Source organism: Hyperoodon ampullatus (assembly GCF_949752795.1).
Source record: "Hyperoodon ampullatus genome assembly, chromosome: 5".
NCBI classification, from domain to species: Eukaryota; Metazoa; Chordata; class Mammalia; order Artiodactyla; family Ziphiidae; genus Hyperoodon; species Hyperoodon ampullatus.
The window spans coordinates 30767094-30782665 of record NC_136918.1 but is presented as its reverse complement, the minus strand read 5'-3'; positions in this window follow the sequence as shown (position 1 = coordinate 30782665).

Here is a 15572-nt window from a genome sequence, read left to right as displayed (position 1 = left end):
TAGTTGTTTGCCTTTTAATAATAACAGTGTTATTAAATAATGTACATGATTGACTCCAGTTCTTCCCCCTCCCGCTGTATACACCCTCTGCCATCTATATTTGCCTTGTATATTTGTACCTCCCTGACCTAGACTTGTGATTGGGCCAATGGAACGTGGTGGAAAGAGCTGAGCCTAGTCTTAAGGGGTAGTACCTGATTCTCCTTGTCTCTCTCTGTACCTCTTCTATTAACACAAGAAAAGCTTGTCCTGGGGAATTGCTGCCTCCTAGCAACAATCAAGACACATGGATCCCCATGAGCCCCAAATCAGTGAGATGCCAAGCCCAGCTGGACTTTTAACTTGAAGCAGAGCCACTCAAGTACTGCCAGCCTAGATCAGCAGACCCACAGCCAACCCTCAGACACAGGAGCAAGAGTTAATAATTGTTGTTTAAACCACTATTTGAGTTAATTTGTTACGTAGCAATAACTGACTGAAACAGAAAATAATAATAGCCCAACTTGCCAAGGTCATTCAGCTAGGGCCCAGTGCAGATGGAATTCAAATTTGGCTCTAAATTCCATGCTCTTAGTCACCTCCTTATACAACTTTCAGATGTGAACCTAGTTAATACTCTGGTGAATTCTTCCCATGCAAAGATTTCTACTCTGGAATACAGAGAAAATAAGAAGATTTTAAGCCAGGAATGAAGAGAAGATGAGAAAATACACAGGCTTCTTTTTCATATGATTTGCAGGGTAGAGGGGAGCTACAATCATACCGGAATAATGCATTCATGAGAAAATCCAGTCAGAGCCCCTCAAAGTCTCGTAAGGAGAGGGACAAGTATATTAAAAATAGAAAACTAAAACAAAGCAAGATTCAGGATTAAAGAATGGCAGGCCATAAAAAAATAAGGAAAGACTTCCCCGCATTCCTGCTACTGTACTAAGATTTGCCTGTCATTTATTAGCTTTGTGACCTTCTCCACGTATCAGTTTTCTCATCTGTGAAATAGGGCTAATGAAAAAAATGACTTCATAGGGTTGTTGAGAGGATTAAACAGGTGAGTACATATCAAGTGCTTACAAGAGTGTCTGGCACGTGGTAAGTGGTATACGCATGTTAGCTTAACGATGCCTACGTAACAGAGCTCCGGACTTAACATCTGCCTGGTGCTTCTGACTCCACCACTGGGATGGCTTTGTATAGTGTTAACTTAGCTACCAGAACTACGTTTCTCAGAAGTCCTTCCAAACTGCCTGGCCTGACAAGCTACAGCGACTTCAGGATTGATCCCCACCAAATGCAGAGGTAACAGCCCTGCACAGACTTCTTCATCAGCCCCCACCATATATCCCTATAGAGCAAATCTATGTTTTTCCATTTTACTCATCATGGCTCTGCTTCCCTGGTCACACCTTCACTGGTACTCCCACCCCCCACCCATTAACATATGAGTTGGGAGATAAGACATTGGCAGCATTGAGAATGCAGGGTTCTTTACAAAAATGTTTGCATTACCATGAACCTAAGCATTTCGGTTCTCAGCTATACTCCCGTCACTCACCACCTCCCTAGAACTTCTCTGTAGGAGAACTTTGAGCAACAGTGAATGAATACTGGCTGCTGAAATCCTCACAGAACAAATACTCAACTCCTGGCTTCAGAGCACTGACGGGTGGAGTTAACCACAGATCTGTCATCATATTTCAAAATCAAATCAGTAGAATATCCCTACAAGTAAAAGAAAAAAGAATTCTATCTACCTCAATATTGCTATTTTCACAATTTCCCAGAAGGAGTTGTACAGAATAATACAAATGCTATGAAGATAGTTCCAAATGAAATGCAGAATTCATAACAAGAGGATGTTGTTATTCAGGAAAAAGGCAACCCAGTGTACTTTGGGATAGTACTGCAGCCATGAAAACAAGCTCAGGGTTCGTGTCAGATAAACAGTCGTAGTCACAGCTCTGGAAGTTTAGGAAGTGACTCATCCTGAGGAGCGGGCACTGGGTGAAGGCAGTCGTTTACCTCAGCCCTTTGGCAGCTGACACACACATTCTTTTTTCCCTGTGACTTTGCCACTGGGGGATGCTGCGGCAGCCACACGGCATCTCCATTTCTACTGCAAATGTCATTTACCTCATCTGCTCCAAGATGCCTGCATTCTCGGCCCTCAACCTTCCACCGTCCTTGGGGAGTCCATTCTCTAAAGCCAATGGATTTCCTGCTGGGTGGAGAGAAAATACTTCAAAAAGCCTCTCCTTGCAAGAGGGACCCACTGTTAAGGACTTTCTATCTGAGATGTGTTGGCTGAGTCCATGGGACAGACAATAGAGCAGGATCCAGTCCCAAACCCAGTCAACCAGCAAAGGAAGGAAGGGACTGAAAGGGAGATCAGAGAGCAGACACAAGGCAAAAGTCACTGTGTGTGGGGTGTCCTGCAAACAGGAAGTGATGGCTGGGGTCAGGGCCACAGCAAGGCCAAGGATGGAGGCATGGAGGAGGGGTCAGGCAGGAGAGGTTGAGGGTCCCCTGATTCTGAAGCTTGGGCTGGAGCTGGGGCAGTCGAGAGTCATCACCAGAAGGGCTCTGCTGATTACACTGTTGTTCTTTCTTCCCTCCCCTGAGTGTGCTTCATGACTGGGACCAGGAATTTCTACTGGCAAAGCCATCAAAGGGTGAGCACTCAGGAAGCAGTGTGGTGCAATGGAGGTGTGTCTTTCATTTGCACCAGGGCCCATGAACTACCGTGTTCCCAGAGGCATTACTCATAATGGCTCCCAACCTGAAACCAACCAAACTATCTCAGCTACAGAATGGATCAGAAGTAGAGGTATATTTATAAACAAATTGTGGCTGATTTATACCATATTAGACTCAAATGGTAGTGAAATACCGTATTAGACTCAAATTATTATACACTGGGTGGCTTCCAATCACAGAAATTTATTCTTCCCAATTCAGAAGGCTAGAAGTCCACAATCAAGATGTAGGTAGGGTTGGTTCCTCCTGGTAGCTTGGAGGGAGGTTTTGCTTTGTCTCTCCCACAGCTTATGGTGGTTGCCCCCAATCTCCAGCTTCCTTGGCTTGTGGCTGCATCACTCCAGTCTCTGCCTCTGTCTTATCAGGACCTTCTCCTTTCTGTGTCTTCTGGTAAGGACACCAGTCATAGGACTTAGGGTCCACCTCAATCCAGTATGACCTCATTTTAAATGAGTACATCTGCAAAGACCCTATCTATATAAGGCCACATTCCGAGATTCTAGGTGGACATGAATTTTGGGACACTGTTTAACCCAGTACAAATACTACAAAAAAATGAACATCACTAAACTACAGCTACATGCAACAATGTAAATGAAACTCTCAAACCCAATATTTAATGAAAGAAGCTAGACACAAAGGACTATGTACTGTGATATTACACTGTAAAATTCAAGGTTAGGAAAAACTAAGCTATAGTGTTCAGGGATGGTGACGGTACCATAACGAAAAGCAAGTCAATGATTCCTATAAGTCAGTATAGTGGTTACCTTGAAGAGGAGACGGGGAAAGGGGGATGAGAGGGGTTTCTGGCCTGCTGGAATGTTCTATTTCTTCTTTTGTGTGTGTAAGAATAGTTTGTTATCATTTATTTAAAAAGACACATAATAGTAAATGTATAAATTATTCCTGGAAAGATACATAAGAAACTGATAACAATGGTAGTCTTGGGGGGGATAGGGGGATGGTAGCATCTACGTGGCCCATGGGACCAAGGTGGGAGACTTATTTTTCATTGTATACCCCAAATTCTGTAAGATATGCATGTATAGCCTATGAAAAAAATTAAAATAAACTGCTCTGTGGTTTGTCTCCTCTGAAGAACTAGGTAATACTGACTCCTGTTTTAAAAATATAACAAAAAATATAGTTGTAGCAACAAAAATGAATCTTGACCTTTATCTCACACTTTATACAAAATAAATTCAAAACTGATCATAGATTTAAATGTAAAACTATAAAACTTTTAGAAAACATAGGAGAAAGTCTTCCTGACTCTGGGTCAGGCAGAGTTCTTAGATAACAACACCAAAAACACAATCCACAAAAGAAATTGATAAAGTGGACTTAATCACAATGTAAAATTTCTGCTCTGTAAAAGAAAATAAAGATAAGTCACAGACTAAGAGAATATATTTACAAATCATGTATCTGACAAACAACTTTTATCCAGGATATATAAAGGACTCTCAAAATTCAATATACAGATAGAGAACAGATCAGTGATTTCCAGGAGTTCGGGATTGGGGAGGGTTTGACTACAAAATAGCAACATGAGGGAAATTTTGCTGGCGGTGGCACTGTTAGGTAACTTGAGTGTTATGGTGCTACATGACGGTATACAGTTGTCACAACTCATAGAACTGTACCTTCAAAGAAGTGAATTTTATGGTATGTAACTTTAAAGATAAAGTTTAAAAAATCACAACCTGATCAAAATGGTCCAAATTACCTACTTACTGACAACTTATCATTAGCCCAAATGTAAATGATGTTGATCAAGCACAATGGAATGAGGACACTGTAAATAACCTGAATCCCAGTATGTAATGGACCATGGTTGCCTTCGGGCCACTCATCTCTAACTCTTATTTTCTTAGAATGCCAGGAGATAGGAATGTACTACTGAGTAAAAACAGCATTAACTGTGGGACAGTTTGAGAGAACAATTATAATAATAAACTCTTCACTAGCCCCTACTACGTGGAAATCATGTGCTATGGGACTCAAGAAGTAAGTCGGGAAAGTCCATGCCCCAGTGATGTACAGTAGAAAATACTTAATGATTTTATCAACACAAGATGGTGTGGCTGGCAGTTCAGTTAAATAATCAAGACTATCCTCCCTCCCCTGACCCATCACATTTACGCTGTAGTTGAGAGGCTGGGGATGACAAGCCCTAATTGCTTTTCCTTTCAACAACCTTGTACCTCAAACAGAAATCCAGTTGCAGCTCTATTATTATTGTATTCAGAGGATCTGATTTTTCAGAGGGTAGGAAAACGGGGGAGACCTTGCAGGAGTTATAAGACTGTGGCCCTCCTGGGCATCTGTTCCATTAACAAATTTTTTTTTAAGTGACAAGAAGAGGGGAAAAGAAGACTGGATTGTCTTTAAAACGCTTTTACCTCTGAAATGTTTAGGAATCTATTCTTTAAACAGAATACTGGAGTGAAGGGAACTCCCAGCCTATTGGCATAAAAGCCCTATCACTGTGGTGCATGACTTAATGATTTGGGTTTTCCACCTGGCCGTTTCTTTCCTCACTGGCTTCTAGATGTATCTAAATGAGCTCATGTTTCCCAGCCTAAATGAACCCAAAAGAATCAATTAATTGCAGTCTGTGAGACCTGGGAGCAACAGAAATATGAAATTTTTCACATGAGTTTTTTGACTAGTTTGATCCCGTTTAGGCAATTTTGACTTAACAGAAAGGTAGTACAGTACAATGGTCAAGGGAGGGACTCTGGTGGCAGTGTCTGGGTTCAAGTACCAACTCTGGCACTTCTTAACTTTATGTCCTTTCTGCCTCAATTTCCTCACCTGAAAAATGGAGTTAATCATAAAGTGTATCTCATGGGATTGTTGTGACAATTCACTGAGTTTATGTATCTGAAGCACGTAGAAGAATGTGTGACACATGGTAGGTACAATTAAAAATGTTTGCTAATATTATGTACATGCTCTCCTCTTTTAAATCTTAGTTATAAAAACCAGTATATCAAAACTAAAAGGTTTCACCCATCCTGCTGTGTATTGGTGGCATCCTAGAACCATTCTTGTTACTACAGACATTAAAAAAAAGAACAGTGGATTAAAAAAAAAAAAAAGGTAGTGGCAAATGGTCAGCAGGGGGCTGAGAGGTCCTGTGACACAGGGAAGACCCAAGTCAGTTGGGCTGGGTGCCATTCTTGTTCTACCACTGAGTCATGTGAGCTCCCTTTGACCAGAGTTTCTACATCTGTAATTAGAAGAAGGATGGGAATTCCCTGGTGGTCCAGTGGTCAGGATACGGAACTCTCACTTCCAGGGCCCGGGCTTCGATCCCTGGTTGGGGAACTAAGATTCTGCAAGCCCCGCAGTGTGGCCAAAAAAAAAAAAGAAAAAAATTAGAAGAAGGGCCAGGCAAATTCTAAAGTCCCCTGCAGCTCTAGCAACTAGTATAAGATTTAAGTCCATACGTAGAGATTTCAAAGTTTGTCTTCTGTCTCCAACCCACCTGTTTCAAGGTGCAGGCTGTAAACACTGCTGATGTACTGCTTCCATGGTGCTTTGGGGCTTTCCACGAATTCCTTGGGTCAAAAGTTATATGTTCTACATTCATATCTGCTCTAACACTTGGTTTTCTGATCATGTACACACTTAGAAATCGTTTATAATAACTCAACCAATGCTAGAGCCACAAATGAGTGAAATAAGTATAGTACATTTTGCAAATGTAGATGAGGATGCTAACTTGGGAATAAATTATCATTAATTAAACCAGCAAGTACTTTAAATTGTAGTTTGGACACGCTTTACCTTATAATATGGTGTAAGTTTTGATCACTTGCATATGGTATAGGCACTTGCAAATAGTATAGTCTAACCCATTGGGAACTAAGTTATTCCAATTTCCCCAATCATTTAGTTCATGTTACAATTATTGTAAAGTTAATCCAGTTTAAGCCCTTGTTCTTCAAATTGGTCTTTCTTGGTCTCCTAAATTTAAAATTAACTACGTCTTACTCCACTGTGAGGAAAAGTTCTATTAAGGTCCCATTTTTCTATCTTGAATAAGATAGAAAAAACACAGGAATTTAGTTAATTTAGAATTTAGTTAAAAACACAGGAATTTAGTTTTCCTCAAATATAACACTGTATAAGGACCTTAATAAGTTACAGTACTTGACATTAAGAGGACTTGAGGAGAAGGCAGTGCTTTCATTCAGTGCTGTGCTCTGTGTAAATATTACTTCTATTTTGCTGATGGGCAAAGTGAGACATGGTGAGGAATCCACTTAGAAAAGAAGAAAAAAGTTTTAGGCAAACACAAAGCTGGGTTTGACTGCGACTGGGCCACTTAGTACCAGGGGATTTCAGGCAAGGAAATTTACCTCTCTGCACTGATTTCCTTATCTGTACAGTGGGGCTAACAATATCTAACTTTTGGGGCTACAAGTGATAATTAAATGATTTCATATTCGAAAGTGCTTACGATGGTGTCTGGTTAGTCTGAGTAACTTACAGTAAAAGATCTGATTGAAGAGCGTGAGTGGCTGGTCCAGGTCTCTCCACCATCCTTATCTAAAAGCACCCACCTCCAGTAAATGCTTATGCTAAAAATACAGGCTACCACTTCCTTGTCTGCAACTTTCTAAATGACTTACTATACTTTTGTGGGTCTGGGTCCCTCTCTTCCTCCTCCACTGCCAGGGCCCAGGACTCACAGGGAGACGCCCCAGGGAAGTGCTGCTCTCAGCACCCGGTCTCACTGCCCCATCCTCCCCGAATACTTTCGGCTCCAGCAGGAAATGCATGGCTCTATGAAACGTTCTAGTGCTTGACGTGGCTGGTGGTTACAAAGGTGTTCATTTTTTCGTATTGCATTAAGCCATTTTACTTTCTGTATGCATGCTATCTTTCACAATAAAACAAGTGGGTGTTTAGAAACTTATAGCTCCAGGTTCTGGCAGTAGCTATGGGGTCCTGGGTAAGTTGCCTCTCTGGACCTCAGTTTCCTCATCTGTAAAATGAGGAGATTGGGCCAGATGACCTCTGAGGCCCCTCCCAGGCCTCCCATTCTGGGTTTATAACCCATCTGATTCTCCAAGCATGTCTCTGAGGAGGGGAGAACACCAGCCATTACATTTACAAAGAAGGGAACCATTGAGCGAGGCTTATGACATCAGAGTCAGACTTTGAAACCAGAAGTGATCCCTGGTGGCCTCGGCCTGCAGCAGCTTGAAGCCAGGTCTCAGTTCCCCAACCAGAGATGGAAGTCAGGCCGCGGCAGTCAGAGAACCGGATCCTAGCCACTAGACCAAGATGGCCAGTGGTCAGTGACAAGGCCCTGGCTTGTCTGCTTTGTAGGAATAAATTTCAACAAAGAGATGGAAAATAGTGAAACAAGTAAAGTGTTTATTAGGAGGAAAAAGTACACGTGAATAGGCACACACAGGCGGGCTCAGAGAGAGAGTCATACCCTCGTGGTAGTTTAAATCACTTACATGGGACATTTCTTCCAGGTTTCCTCTGACCAATCATCTTGCTTTGCCTGGTCCTGATTCCGTATTTGGTATATCTCAGGGTCCTCCTCTGTGTGCGCGAGCATCTCTTAGCTGAGGTGGACTCTAGCGAAGAGGCCTATGGGTAGGTTGACATCACCTATTATGGGGTGGCACCCCCTTCCTTTTTGGCCCCCTAGGAGCCTTTCTGTGTATGTGTAGTCAGGAAGGTCTCCTTGACCTTGAGAATGAGAAATATGTGGTCTCTTTATCTCTTATCTGGGCAAGGCTCAGCTCTCCACTGTTCCTGCCATTATTTTATCTTGGAGTATCTGCCCCCAGGAGACAGATTCCAGCGGCTCAGCCTGGGTCCCGTCTATCTCCTGCCTCAGAGGGACCTGGATTTGAGTCTCGGTTTTGCCCACAGTCATCAAGAGATCATGAACAGATCTCTTCAGCTCTCTGGGCCTCAGTTTCCTCAGCTACAAGGTGGTTTTAGGAAAAGAATCTTCCTTACAGAGTTGATGAGAAGATCAGAAAGGATGATGTGCATATGTTACCAGGCCCGGTGCTTGGAATCCATAAAGTCGTTGGCCTTTAATCCTCACTTCAATGCTGTGAGGCCCTTATACTTCTGGGTTTTTCTAGCTGATAGTGTCGGGGCTAGGAGGGAGGGAGGGAGCAAGTGATACAGTTACAGCAGTACTTTACGAAGGTTCCTCTGGTAGCTGTGGGACAGATTAGAAGGAAAAGAGAAAGAGGGCAGGTGGGGAGACCTGTTGGTCAGGGAGACCCTGCCGGGACTGGGCCCCGCAGTTGCCACGAGGTGTCACGCCCAGTGTGGCTCACCACTGTGGTCAAGTGTCCGAGAGACACCTTGTGGAGGTGAGGTGGGGAGGCCAAGGGCAGGAGGCTCCAGTGATGACCCAGGGGCTCCAGGTCAGTCCATCACAAGGGCAAGGGTGAGCGGGGAGCAAGCCAAGAGGGGAGGCATTAGAGGACACTGCCTGGAGAGCCTGGCAGCCGGAGCAAGTGGGTGTAGACTAGGCACGGAGAACTTGAACTCAAGACGTCTGCTTCACTGCCCAGAATGGGTTCCAGTTCACGTACCTTTTCAGAAATCTTTATTGCTTGGGAGTGAGTGGGGGGACTTGGTAATGCAGGGTCAACCCTTCTTCTACCTTATTTCTATCTGCACTTGCACTTCTCACAAATGGGCCATTGCTGGTTGTTGGCCAGTCGTGCCTCTGGTTTACGACTGCTTGAGGACTGTGTTTCTGCACAGGTCATCTAAATGGCAGAACCCCAGATGCCTCAGTGCCTCAGATCTACCACAGTGATCACATCCTTTAGAGACAAGCATTCCTTATGGCCTTCTAAAAAACTCCGACGCCCCAGACCTCAGAGTTAGCATGTTTCTCCAACATTCTCATGGGATTGCCATCTTGGATGTTTCCCTCTGTGACAGGATAACAGGATACAGGAGAACACTGGGCATGTGGGCAGTGAGATGAGAGGGTGGTGAGCCTCTTCTTTGACCAATAAAATGTGCTCCACAAGGTCAGGCTATATCTGGGCAGAGAAGATAAACTCCATACACTTTCCTATCCTGAAAACTTTCCTTATCCAACACGCATCTTCCACCAGTGCTCACATTTCCTTGACTGGAGGAAAAGGCCTTTCATGCCAAGCATGGTGAGGCTCTTTACAAACGGGAACTCATGCAAATATCGGAACAACCCATTTTGCAGACAAGAAAAGTGCAGCTCAGAGGGGCCATTGGCTCATCCAACCAGGGGGAGGCCGCCCAACTGGGGAGGGAGGGGTGTTCAAATTCCTGCTCCCTGCTTCTCAGCTGGGTGACTTTGGGAGAGCTGCTCAACCTCCTTCTGCTTCTGTTTCCTCCTCCTCCTCTTAGGGTTGGAATGAAGATTAAATGGGGAGATGCATATGACAGGGTCAATGTAAATGCTGGCTCTGCTCTCAGCCATGCTAGGCAGTGGGTAGGCCCTGTGGGTTTAGGCAACTGGTGTCCCAGATGAGCCCAAACTGGGATTCGTGGAGCTGGTAGGTTGTGACTTCTTGGGGTTGGGGGGGTGCTTATCCCTGAATCATTATGGGAAAAGGCTTTTGTCCTTTGGCTGATGGGGGAAGAGGGATGAGTTTCCTTGGAAGGGGTTGGGAGAGAGGCTTAGAGATCAATTAGAGAGAGACTGGCATGCTGTCGGTCCCCCCGCACCATCTCCCCAAGCCATGCATTGTAGAGGTTGGACAGGAACCAGCCCCACGGCTCCATGACTGTGGAGAGACAGATGCACAGGTCAGGAGCATCTTCCTTCCTCCTCTCTCTCCCCTGCTGGCTTGTCAGCCTCAAAGCAGCAGGATCATGTCCACAGCCAAGATGGCTCACATGCAGATGACAGACTGACCCTCCCAACCCCAAGCTCCACCCTGGTGTGAAAGAAAGGCCAGTTGGCACAATTAATAGCTAGCTATTCAGTGGCAAAACAACCATCCCATTGATCAAGGCAGGGATTACTTCTAGTCAGTCCTGACTAGGTTTTGGGCCAGCAGATCTGGCTTGGTTCTCCTCTCCCTGTTTATTTAGTTCTGTAAGTGTGGAGGGGATGCATTCCACATCTGAGTGCCCATATCTGGACAGGATATCAAGACTGCACCGGCCGATGAAATCCATTTTAAAGATCATCCATCGTGGCTGGAAGGAAACTGACAAGCCCCAGAACGTAAAATGTGAGGTGTAGCCCCTGATGGAGGCTGTGGGACAGAAGACAGGGCTCATGCGGTTGGCTGGCCCCCCGGTGGCAGTTTTCCTATTTCCTAGGCATGTCTTTTCTATTTGGATGTCCAGAAATTTAAAAAACACTCCTTCAGGACTGCGTTCAAATATTTGGGCAGGTCTGTGGGAAGCTGCTTTTGTGTGTGAGCTTGGGGTAAACTGTGGGTGTGCTGACACTTCCCCCGATGAAAGTGCTCCTTGCTCCTGTGCCTGGACATGGCCTTGCCCAGCCTGGCAGGCATGCATTTTTCCATCTCCTTGGTGTGAAATTCTAAGATTTGTTTTGTGTCACTTTGGATCTTGGTGAAACCACATGCAAAGGGAAGATTAATGGCAAAACTCTGCTTCCAACTGCCAGGAAAATATTTTGCCCTTTACAGTATGAAAACAAAGAGGCACATCAGCTGAGTGGTCTGGAGGGAAGAGGAAGTTAGTGTTCCCTGTGTTAGTGCAGGGCCCTCCTCTGCCCTTTTTACTGGGCTCCTCTCCTGGACGGGACTTTATTTTTTTCTCTAAGGATCTCTTGTCTGACAACCTAAAATAGATCCAATTTGTCTGCAAGTGACCTCTGAACAGTACCCAGTCTGTGCAGGCCCCTGTGTCTCCTAACGTAGGCCCACTTGATCTGTAGGGCAACCCCACAATGAAGAGTGGACTAACCTTACCTTACGGGTAAGGAAACTGAGGCTCAAGGCATTAATTAACTTCCTCAAGGTCACACAGCAACTAACTGATAGAGCTAGAATCCAAATCCAGGCTTACTTGCCATGGGCCCTTTAATAATGTGGCATACATCAGATTCTGGCCCAGTGCCTGGCACAAGCAATGCTCAGATGTATGAGAGAATGAATTAAAGCGTCCTCAGGCTCAGATGACCTGGGGTGCCCTGATGTTACCACCTTTCCTTCCCACAAGGCCTTCTCAGGGTGCCCAAGTGTCCTCACCGGGAGAATTGACATGACAATGCTTGCTCTTGTGCGTGAATCGGCTGTTGATCTCTGGTGGACCCACGAGGGAACAAGGAGGGCTATTGAGCCGGGGGTGGGGGGTGAAAACACTCAGCTGTCTGACCTCACATGTGCTAGACACCTAGCATCTCTGGACCCGCACAGAAGGCAAGAGTGGTCCCTTCGCCTTGGCATCTTTCTAAAGCTTAAATGAGATGTGGTTTATGAAGCCCCTGGCTCATGGCAGTGCTTATGAACTGTTTTGTTTTTGTTTGGTTTAAAGACTTTAATCCAGGAGCCTCATGCCTAGGGAGGGAAGGGATGCAGCGTATGGATGGTTTGCTTGGCTGTGCATTTCTCCTGGAGTTTGTCCACAGTATTCATTTTGCTCTCAAAACCATTCATGACCCCCAAAGCATTTAAGAACCACTGCGGTCCAATTTGATTTTTGACCCATGGTTAGAAACTGCTGAGCTAAGAATATATTAAGTGCCCACATGTTCCTGGAATCATGCTACTTAAACAAATAGAACAGGAGGGACCTTTGCCTTTTAGAAGTTCACCATTTAAAAAGAGACAGTAGTGGGTGATGCAACGGCTGAGTTAAGTACATATGTAGGTAAGTATCAGAAACGATGTGGGAAGCACAGAAAAAAATGTTAAATATTCACCAGCTGTATAAAAGCAATAGATATTCACATTTTGGTTCTATTTCAACTTTTCTTTCAAGAGTGTATCTAACAGCCAGCTAGTAGTGGGCACTTATTCTGTGCCAGGTGGTGGGTTGTTTGTTCTAAATGCTCGATCCTGTTTAATCCTTAAAACCACACTGTGGAGTGGTTACAAGTATTAGCTCTATTTTACATACGAGGAAACGGTGATTCAGAGAGATAACAAGTCCCAGGTTACACAGCTAGTCAACGGTGATACTCAAAATCATGAGCTGTCTGGGACTTACCTTTGAAGATGTTTTCATTCCTCTGGCACCTTTTTTGGCCCAGAGTAGTGAGTACTACTTCTACTATTGCTACTACGAATACTGCTGCTGGTACCACCACTACTACTGCTACTGCTACTGTTACTGCTACTACGACTACCCGCAAATCTGCTCAGAAGGTGCATGGCTTCTAAAGAGTAAGGAGTGAAGAGCCTGCTGTAAATCTTACGTAATCAATTCAGTATCAGACGTTTTAAAAGAGGCAAATTGCACAGCCTTGGAATTGGCTTCTCAAAATTCCACTGGTTTTTAATCAGAAAGGAAAATGGAAGCGAGAAGAGAAGCCAAGGGAGCTTTGGCTCTGAAACTCTCTCTCTCAAGCCTCCTCCCACGACTAATATAATTAAATGATAGAATCGACTCTGAGTTGGACAGTTGATCTATTTGGATTCTCAGAGGTACCCTGGACCCCATGCCCACAGAAGGACAGGAATTGGAATATAAATATTCCATTTGTTTTGATGATCAAGGACATCATCTATTTGGCAAATAGGTTATTTGCAATTCCCAAAGGTTTCCCTGCCAGATATTGCTTTTTTTCCCTGTCTGTGTAAGTATCCCCTCCTCTTTCTTTCAAAAACACCTGACATGTTAAGCCCTCTGCTAAGCACAATTGAAGATACACAGTTGAATTCAGCCTTTGATGAACTCACAGACTAGAAAAGGAAATATGACTATAAATATACCTCTTCCGTTTTTCCAAGAAGAATGCAGCACATGTGTGATGTTAGAGGGGTACAGACAGAGGTTCAGAGGGCTGCAGAGGACTTCCAGTGAGGGGCTCCGAGAAGGCATCAGGCATGTGGTGACACGGCTCTGTGCCTTAACAAATGGATGGAGTTTGGACATTCAGAGATGGGTCATTCCTGGTGGAGAGAACAGTCTGAGCAAAGACACTGAGGCAGGAAACCACGAATGTATTGGGAGCTGCAGGTAGCTTGGCTCAGCAACGGCCGTCTGAATAGAGGTGTGACACTCCCAAGACACCTGTGAGAGGGGCCCGCTTGCCTACTGTTGGTCTAACTGAAAGAAGCCCAGGCCCACTAGCCCCCTGTCTGTCTCTCCACCATGATGGAGGACAGGCAAGGTTCTGTGCAGAGGCCAGGCAGAGAGGCATGCAGCAGAGTAGGATCCAGGGGCAGTGGGAGGGTAGAAGGGTCTTTAGGGCCTTTCCTGAGGAGTAATGCATTTGACCTGTGACACAAAGACAAAGTCTGGGTGGCTTTTAAGAGGAGACAAAAGCCTGCGAAGCTGAGGGCTGGGAAGGGAGCTGGGTTTTGGAGGCCAAGGTGGTGTCTGATCAGCTCTTGCCTGGGCCAACCATGGGAGATCGTCCCCCCAGGCCTCAAGGTCTAGGACAGGAGTATAGCTGCAGAACGGAATTCTAATCCAGTTAGCGAAGGAGAACTCCGTGGAATATGGACCCACAGAGCATTTCCTTCCTAACCAGCCCAGCCAACCAGCCAGCCTTACCTCTGTGTCTAATGGAGTATCCCACAGGCTTTTCCTTTTCTGCTGCTCAAACTGAAAACTTTACTCTCTGAGGGAACCTGGGCAAGCTACTTAGCCTCCCTGAATCTCAGTCCTCACTTGTGGCCCAGGCTTCATAACAGGACTCACTCCGTGGAATTGTGAAGATGAAATGAGTTCATACACAGAAGGTGCTCGGCATAGCCTGTGTTAATCTATCTCTTTATTCATCAACTCCACACCCAAGGGGAGCAGCAGAAGCCAGATTGTCAAGAGCAAGCTGTCAGAGGGATGAGACGTATCTCCCAGGAACGGGGGTCCTGAGAGCCACGGGAAACAGCAGGCACCACAGGCCGACACCTGGTGCTGGAGGGCAGAGGTCCCTCCCCATCAGAGACACTTCATCCACACCACCGACGTCACACAGAAGCTGCGTCTTAAAGCGGGCATGGGGATTAATACATGCACAGGGAGGGGAAAAAATGTTAGTGTCTTGTCCTTCCTCAGCACCTTCGCATCCAGAACACGCTTCCCCCCCGGCAGCAGCTCCTCGGCTACCATGCAACGTGATGGAGTGGCTTTTTTCAAAGACTTTCTTGCAGAGAAAAAAAATCTCTTTTTAGAGGAGAGATGCTAAAACGATAGACGTGGAAGCATCTGAAGTGGAAAGACCCTGAGTATTAGAGGATTCAGGTTTCCAGACGATATCCTTAGGGCTGGGGCACCCACAGAGAGGGTATGGATGTGCTGTCAAAGGAAGTTTGTCTGTTTGTGCAGCTACAGAGAGGCACGCAGTGACCTTACTAATGGAAGCAGAGAGGAAGCAAGAAGCGGGTGCCCAGCGAGGCCGTAAGATGAGTGTCTTGTTGACTAAGGTTGACGGCCTTGCTCACAGCCTTGGAGACTAAAGTCACAGAAATGCATGAGCCTCGCTTTCCTGAGGGCCGGACACTGACCTACTTCTGTGGCCCATTCTCCTCCTGAGACGTTTCCCCACTCTTGAGCTGACATATTCCTTTTCAGAGCCCTCCAGGTAGTGGGGCATAGGGCGCAAATACTCACCCAATAAAAGGCAGCTTTACCCTCCACAAATCTTCACTCTCTGTTAGCATAAGGAATTG